Raw genomic sequence first — 9,891 nt, 5'->3', positions numbered from 1 at the left:
TTCACAACATATGCGTGGGAGCTCCGACATATTCTAGAAGAAATCCGCTAGTGCTATGCACATAGCATTGTTCTCACCGCATGTATCTACGTACAGTGGATTACTCCGTGGATACTTCTTTTTTTGATAAGAAACCGCTCGACATTTAAATATATCTATATTATGCTTTAAGAATACAGGTAAAGATACACATTCTGGTGACTTTGGTGTGTGGTAATGTATAAATTTTCTTTTGTTAGCAGGTTGACAAGAGATTCGTGGGAGCTCCGACATATTCTAGATGAAATCCGGTAGTGCTGTGCACATAGCATTCTTCACACCAAATATATCTACTTACCATTTATGACTGCGTCGTCTTTCGTTTTTTGGTAAGTAACAGCTTGACGTTTAAATATTTTATATTGTGCAATAAGAAAACCGATAATTATACACTTTCTGGTGACTATGCATTGTATTAACATATACATTTAATTTCGTTAGCAGGTTCACAACAGATGCGTGGGAGCTCCGACATATTCTAGAAGAAATCCGCTAGTGCTGTGCACATAGAATTCTTTACACCGAATGTGTCTACGTACAGTGGATGACTCCGTGACTTCTTCTTATTTGATAAGAAACAGTTCGACATTTAAATATTTCTATATTATGCTTTAAAAAAACAGATAAAGATACACATTCTGGTGACTTTGGTGTGTGGTAATGTATAAATTTCCTTTCGTTAGCAGGTTGACAAGAGATACGTGGAAGCTCCGACACATTCTAGAAGAAATGCGCTAGTGCTTTGCACATAGCATTCTTCACACCGAATGTATCTACGTACAGTGGATGACTGCGTCGTCTTTTGCTTTTGGTAAGTAACAGCTGGACGTTTAAATATTATTATATTATGCTTTAGGAATACCGATAATTATACACATTCTGGAGACTATGCATTGTATTAACGTATGCATTTACTTTCATTAGCAGGTTCACAACAGATGCGTGGGAGGTTCAACATATTCTAGAAGAATTCCGCTAGTGCTCTGCACATAGCATTCTTCATACCGAATGTATCTACGTACAGTGGACGACTGCGTCGACTTTCGTTTTTTGGTAAGTAACAGCTTGACATTTATATATTTGTATATTTTGTTTTAAGATTACAGATAATTATACACATTCTGGTGAATATTCATTGTATTAACTTATAGTTTTACTATCGTTAGCAGGTTCACAACAGAAGTGTGGGAGCTCCGACATATTCCAGAAGAAATCCGCTAGTGCTGTGCACATAGCGTTCTTCACACCGAATGTTTTTACGTACCATTTATGACTGCATCCTCTTTCGTTTTTTGGTAAGTAACAGCTTGATGTTTAAATATTTTTATATTATGCTTTAAGAATACCGATAATTATACACATTCTGGTGACTATGAATTGTATTAACGTATACATTTACTTTCGTTCGCAGGTTCACAACAGATGCTAGGGAGCTCTGACATATTCCAGAAGAAATCTGCTAGTGCTGTGCACATGGCATTCTTCACAATGAATGTATCTACCTACCGTTTGTGACTGCGTCGTCTATCGTTTTTTGGTAAGTAACAACTTGACGTTTTAATATTTTTAAATTATGCTTTAAGAATACCGATAATTATACACATTCTGGTGACTATGTATTGTATTAACGTATACATTTACTTTCGTTAGCAGCTTCACAACAGATGCGTGGGAGCTCTGACATATTCTAGAAGAAATCCGCTAGTTCTGTGCACATAGCATTCTTCACATCGAATGTATCTACGTACAGTGGATTTCTGCGTCGTCCTTTCGTTTTTTGGCAAGTAACAGCTTGACGTTTAAATATTTTTATATTATGCTTTAAGAATACCGATAATTATACACATTCTGATGACTATGCGTTGTATTAACGTATACATTTACTTTCGTTAGCAGGTTCACAACAGATGCGTGGGAGCTCAGACATATTCTAGAAGAAATCCGCTAGTGCTGTGCACATAGAATTCTTCACAACGAATGTACCTACGTACAGTGGATGACTCCATGGATACTTCCTTTTTGCATAAGAAACAGTTCGACATTTAAGTATTTCGATATTATGCTTTAAGAATACAGATAAAGATACACATTCTGGTGACTATGCATTGTTTTAAAATATACATTTACTTACGTTAGCAGGTTCACAACAGTTGCGTGGGAGCTCCAAAATATTCTAGAAGAAATCCGCTGGTGCTGAGCACATAGCATTATTCACACCGAATGTACCTACGTACAGTGGATGACTCCATGGATAGTTCTTTTTTTCATAAGAAACAGTTCGACATTTAAGTATTTCGATATTATGCTTTAAGAATACAGATAAAGAAACACATTCTGGTGACTTTGGTGTGTGGTAATGTATAAATTTCCTTTCATGAGCAGGTTGACAAGAGATACGTGGGAACTCCGACAAATTCTAGAAGAAATCCGCTAGTGCTGTGCACATAGCATTCTTCACACCGAATGTATCTACGTACAGTGGATGACTGCGTCGTCTTTCGTTTTTGGTAAGTATCAGCTTGGCGTTTAAATATTATTATATTATGCTTTAGGAATACCGATAATTATACACATTCTGGTGACTATGCACTGTATTAACGTATACATTTACATTCGTTAGCAGGTTCACAACAGATGCGTGGGAGCTCCGACATATTCTAGAAGAAATCCGCTAGTGCTGTGCACACAGCATTCTTCACACCGAATGTATCTATGTACAGTGGATGACTGTGTCGTCTTTCGTTTTTTGGTGAGTAATACCTTGACGTTTAAATATTTTTATATTATGCTTTAAGAAAACCGATAATTATCTACATTCTGATGACTATGCATTGAATTAACGTATTCATTTACTTTCGTTAGCAGGTTCACAACAGATGCGTTGGAGCTCCGACATATTGTAGTAGAAATCCGCTAGTGCTGTGCACGTGGCATTCTTCACAACGAATGTATCTACATACCGTTTGTGGCTGCGTCGTCTATCGTTTTTTGGTAAGTAACAACGTGACGTTTTAATATTTTTATATTATGCTTTGAGAATACAGATATTTATACACATTCTGGTGACTGTGCATTGTATTAACGTATACATCTACTTTCGTTAGCAGCTTCACAACAGATGCATGGGAGCTCTGACATATTCTAGGAGAATTCCGCTAGTGCTGTGCACATAGCATTCTTCACACCGAATGTATCTACGTACAGTGGATGTCTGCGTCGTCTTTCGTTTTTTGGTAAGTAACAGCTTGACGTTTATATATTTTTATATTATGCTTTAAGAATACCGGTAATTATACACATGCTGATAGCTATGCATTGTATTAACTTATACATTTACTTTCGTTAGCGGGTGCACAACAGATGCGTGGGAGTTCCGACATATTATAGAAGAAATGCGCTAGTGCTGTGCACATAGCATTCTTCACACCGTATGTGTCTACGTACAGTGAATGACACAGTGGATACTTGTTTTTTTGATAAGTACCAGATCGACATTTAAATATATCTATAGTATGCTTTAAGAATACAGATAAAGATACACATTCTGGTGACGTTTGTGTATGGTAATGTATAAATTTCCTTTTGTTAGCATGTTGACAAGAGATACGAGGGAGCTCCGACATATTCTAGAAGAAATCCGCTAGTGCTGTGCACATAGCATTCTTCACACCGAATGTATCTACATACCGTTTATGACTGCGTCGTCTTTCGTTTTTTGGTAAGTAACAGCTTGACGTTTAAATATTTTATATTGTGGTTTAATAGTACCGATAATTATACACTTTCTGGTGACTATGCATTGTATTAACATATACATTTACTTTCGTTAGCAGGTTCACAACTGATGCGTGGGAGCTCCGACTTATTCCAGAAGAAATCCGCTAGTGCTGTGCACATAGCGTTCTTCACACCGAATGTTTTTACGTACCGTTTATAACTGCATCCTCTTTCGTTTTTTGGTAAGTAACAGCTTGATGTTTAAATATTATTAAATAATGCTTTAAGACTACCGATAATTATACACATTCTGTTGACTATGCATTGTATTAAAGTATACATTTATTTTCCTTAGCAGGATCACAACAGAGGCATCGGAGCTCCGACATATTCTAGAAGAAATCCGCTAGTGCTTTGCACATATCATTCTTCACAGCAAATGTATGTACGTACAGTGGATGACTCTGTGGTTACTTCTTTTTTTGATAAGTAACAGCTCGACCTTTAAATATTTCTATATTATGCTTGAAGAATAAAGATAAAGATACACAATCTGGTGACTTTGGTGTGTGGTAATGTATAAATCTCCTTTCGCTAGCAGGTTGACAAGATACATGGGAGTTCCGACATATTCTAGAAAAATCCGCTAGTGCTGTGCACATAGCATTCCTCACACCAAATGTATCTACGTACAGTGGATGACTGCGTCGTCTTTCGGCTTTTGGTAAGTAACACCTTGACGTTTAATTATTTTTATATTATGCTTTAAGAATACCGATAATTATACACATTCTGATGACTATGCAATGTATTAACGGATACATTTACTTTCGTTTGCAGGTTCACAACAGATGCGTGGGAGCCCTGACATATTCTAGAAGAAATCCGCTAGTGCTGTGCACATGGCATTCTTCACAACGAATGTATCTACGTACCGTTTGTGACTGCGTCGTCTATCGTTTTTTCGTAAGTAACAACTTGACGTTTAAATATATTTACATTATGCTTCAAGAATACAGATAATTATACACATTCTGGTGACTATGCACTGTATTAACGTATACAATTACTTTCGTTAGCAGGTTGACAACAGATGCGTGGGAGCTCCGACATATTCTAGAAGAAATCCGCTAGTGCTGTGCACATAGCATTCTTTACAACGAATGTATCTACGTGCAGTGGTTGACTCCGAGAATACTTCTTTTTTTGATGAGTAACAGCTCGAAGTTTGAATGTTTCTATATTATGTTTTTAAAAATACAGATAAAGATACACATTCTGGTCACTTTGGTGTGTGGTAATGTATAAATTTCATTTCGTTAGCAGGTTGACAAGAGATACGTGGGAGCTCCGACATATTCTAGAAGAAATCCGCTAGTGCTGTGCCCATAGCAGTCTTCACACCGAATGTACCCACGTACATTGGATGACTGCGTTGTCTTTCGTTTTTTGGTAAGTAACAGCTTGACGTTAAAACATTTTTATATTATCCTTTAAGAATACCGATAATTATACACATTCTGGTGACTATACATTGTATTAATGTATACATTTAATTTCGATAGCAGGTTCACAATAGATGCGTGGGGGCTCCAACATATTCTAGAGGAAATCCGTTAGTGCTGTGCACATAGCATTCTTCACACCAAATGTATCTACGTACCGTTTATGACTGCATCGTCTTTCGTTTTTGGTAAGTAACAGCTTGACGTTTAAATATTTTTATATTGTGCTTTAAGAATACAGATAACTATACACATTCTGGTGACTATGCATTGTTTTAAAATATACATTTACTTACGTTAGCAGGTTCACAACAGATGCGTGGGAGCTCCGAAATATTCTAGAAGAATTCCGTTAGTGCTGAGCACATAGCATTCTTCACACCGAATGTATCTACGTACAGTGGATGACTCCATGTATACTTCTTTTTTTGATAAGAAACAGTTTGACATTTAAATATTTCGATATTATGCTTTAAGAATACAGATAAAGATACACATTCTGGTGACTTTGGTGTGTGGTAATGTATAAATTTCCATTCGTGAGCAGGTTGACAAGAGATATAAGGGAGCTCCGACATATTCTAGAAGAAATCCGCTAGTGCTGTGCACATAGCGTTCTTCACACCGAATGTTTTTACGTACCGTTTATAACTGCATCCTCTTTCGTTTTTTGGTAATTAACAGCTTGATCTTTAAATATTTTTAAATAATGCTTTAAGACTACCGATAATTATATACATTCTGTTGACTATGCATCGTATTAATGTATACATTTATTGTCCTTAGCATGATAACAACAGAGGCATCGGAGCTCCGACATATTCTAGAAGAAATCCGCTAGTGCTTTGCACATATCATTCTTCACAGCAAATGTATGTACGTACTGTGGATGACTCTGTGGTTACTTCTTTTTTTGATAAGTAACAGCTCGACCTTTAAATATTTCTATGTTATGCTTGAAGAATAAAGATAAAGATACACAATCTGGTGACTTTGGTGTGTGGTAATGTATAAATCTCCTTTCGTTAGCAGGTTGACAAGATACATGGGAGCTCCGACATAATTTAGGAGAAATCCGCTAGTGCTGTGCACATAGCATTCCTCACACCACATGTATCTACGTACAGTGGATGACTGCGTCGCCTTTCGGCTTTTGGTAAGTAACACCTTGACGTTTAATTATTTTTATATTATGCTTTAAGAATACCTATAATTATACACATTCTGATGACTATGCAATGTATTAACGGATACATTTACTTTCGTTTGCAGGTTCACAACAGATGCGTGGGAGCCCTGACATATTCTAGAAGAAATCCGCTAGTGCTGTGCACATGGCATTCTTCACAAGGAATGTATCTACGTACCGTTTGTGACTGCGTCGTCTATCGTTTTTTCGTAAGTAACAACTTGACGTTTTAATATTTTTATACTATGCTTTAAGAATACCGATAATTATACACATTCTGGTGACTATGAATTGTATTAACGTATACATATACTTTCGGTAGCAGCTTCACAACAGATGCGTGGGAGCTCTGATATATTCTAGAAGAAATCCGCTAGTGCTGTGCACATAGCATGCTTCACACCGAATGTATCTACGTACAGTGGATGTCTGCGTCGTCCTTCGTTTTTTTGTAAGTATCAGCTTGACGTTAAATATTTTTATATTATGCTTTAAGAATACCGATAATTATACACATTCTGATGACTATGCATTGTATTAACGTATACATTTACTTTCGTTAGCAGGTACACAACAGATGCGTGGGAGCTCTGACATATTGTAGAAGAAATCCGCTAGTGCTGTGCATGTAGCATTCTTCACGCCGAATGTATCTACGTACCGTTTATGACTGCGTCGTCTTTCGTTTTTGGTAAGTAACAGCTTGACGTTTAATTATTTTTATATTGTGCTTTTAGAATACAGATAATTATACACATTCTGGTGACTATGCATTGTTTTAAAATATACATTTACTTACGTTAGCAGGTTCACAACAGATGCGTGGGAGCTCCGAAATATTCTAGAAGAAATCCGTTAGTGCTGAGCACATAGCATTCTTCACACCGAATGTACCTACGTACAGTGGATGACTCCATGGGTACTTCTTTTCTTGATAAGAAAAAGTCGACATTTAAATATTTCGATATTATGCTTTATGAATACAGATAAAGATACACATTCTGGTGACTTTGGTGTGTGGTAATGTATTAATTACCTTTCGTGAGCAGGTTGAAAAGAGATATGTGGGAACTCCAACATATTCTAGACGAAATCCGCTAGTGCTGTGCACATAGCATTCTTCACACCGAATGTATCTACGTACAGTGGATGACTGCGTCATCTTTTATTTTTGGTAAGTATCAGCTTGGCGTTTAAATATTATTATATTATGCTTTACTAATCCCGATAATTATACACATCCTGGAGACTATGCATTGTATTAACGTATACATTTACATTCGTTAGCAGGTTCACAACAGATGCATGGGAGCTCCGACATATTCTAGAAGAAATCCGCTAGTGCTGTGCACATAGCATTCTTCACACCGAATGTATCTACGTACAGTGGATGACTGTGTCGTCTTTCGTTTTTTGGTAAGTAACATCTTGACGTTTAAATATTTTTATATTATTCTTTAAGAATACCGATAATTATACACATTCTGATGACTATGCATTGAATTAACGTATTCATTTACTTTCGTTAGCAGGTTCACAACAGATGCGTTGGAGCTCCGACATATTCTAGAAGAAATCCGCTAGTGCTGTGCACATAGCATTCTTCACAACGAATGTATCTTAGTACCGTTTGTGACTGCGTCGTCTATCGTTTTTTGGTAAGTAACAGCTTGACGTTTTAATATTTTTATATTATGCTTTAAGAATACCGATAATTATACACATTCTGGATACTATGCATTGTATTAACGTATACATTCACTTTCGTTAGCAGGATCATAACAGATGCGTGGGAGCTCCGACATATTCTAGGGGAAATCCGCTAGTGCTGTGCACATAGAATTCTTCACTCCGAATGTATCTACGTACCGTTTATGACTGCGTCGTCTTTCTTATTTTGGTACGGAACAACTAGACGTTTAAAAATTTTTATATTGTGCTTTAAGAATACCGATAATTATACACATTCTGGTGACCATGCATTGAATTAACGTATACATTTAGTTTCATTAGCAGGGTCAAACAGATGCGTGGGAGCTCTGACATATTCTAGAAGAAATCCGCTAGTGCTGTGCACATGGCATTCTTCACAACGAATGTATCTACGTACCGTTTGTGACTGCGCAGTCTATCGTTTTTTCGTACGTAACAACTAGACGTTTTAATATTTTTATATTATGCTTTAAGAATACCGATAATTATACACATTCTGGTGACTATGCATTGTATTAACGTATACATTTACTTTCGTTAACTGCTTCACAACAGATGCGTGGGAGCTCTGACATATTCTAGAAGAAATCCGCTAGTGCTGTGCACATAGCATTCTTCACACCGAATATATCTACATACAGTGGATGTCTGCGTCGTCTTTCGTTTTTTGGTAAGTAACAGCTTGACGTTTAAATATTTTTATATTATGCTTTAAGAATTCCGATAATTATACACATTCTGATGACTATGCATTGTATTAATGTATACATTTACTTTCGTTAGCAGGTTCACAAGAGATGCGTTGGAGCTCTGACATATTCTAGAGGAAATCTGCTAGTGCTGTGCACATGGCATTCTTCACAACGAATGTATCTACGTACCGTTTGTGACTGCGTCGTCTATCGTTTTTTGGTAAGTAACAACTTGACATTTTAATATTTTTATATTATGCTTTAAGAATACCGATAATTATACACATTCTGGTGACTATGCATTGTATTAACGTATACATTTACTTTCGTTAGCAGGTTCACAACAGATGCGTGGGAGCTCCGACATATTCAAGAAGAAATCCGCTAGTGCTGTGCACATAGAATTCTTCACAGCGAATGTATCTACGTACCGTTTATGACTGCGTCGTCTTTCGTATTTTGGTAAGTAACAGCTTGACATTTAAATATTTTTATATTATGCTTTAAGAATACCGATAATTATACACATTCTGGTGACTATGGATTGTATTAACGTATACATATACTTTCGTTAGCAGGTTCACTACTGATGTGTGGGAGCTCCGACATATTCTAGAAGAACTCCGCTAGTGCTGTGCACATAGCATTCTTCAATCCGAATGTATATACGTACCGTTTATGACTGTGTCGTCTTTCGCTTTTTGGTAAGAAACAGCTTGACGTTGAAATACTTTTATATTATGCTTTAAGAATACCGATAATTATACACATTCTGGTAACTATGCATTGTATTAATGTATACATTTACTTTTATTAGCAGGTTCACAAAAGATGCGTGGGAGCTCCAACATATTCTAGAAGAAATCCACTAGTGCTGTGCACATACCATTCTTCACTGCGAATGTATCTACGTACAGTGGATGACACCGTGGATATTTCTTTTCTTGATAAGTAACAGCTCGACGTGTAATATTTTTATATTATGCTTTAAGAATACGGATATATATATATATATATATATATATATATATATATA

Source organism: Schistocerca cancellata, chromosome 9, assembly GCF_023864275.1.
Source record: "Schistocerca cancellata isolate TAMUIC-IGC-003103 chromosome 9, iqSchCanc2.1, whole genome shotgun sequence".
NCBI classification, from domain to species: Eukaryota; Metazoa; Arthropoda; class Insecta; order Orthoptera; family Acrididae; genus Schistocerca; species Schistocerca cancellata.
This window is presented reverse-complemented; position numbering follows the sequence as displayed.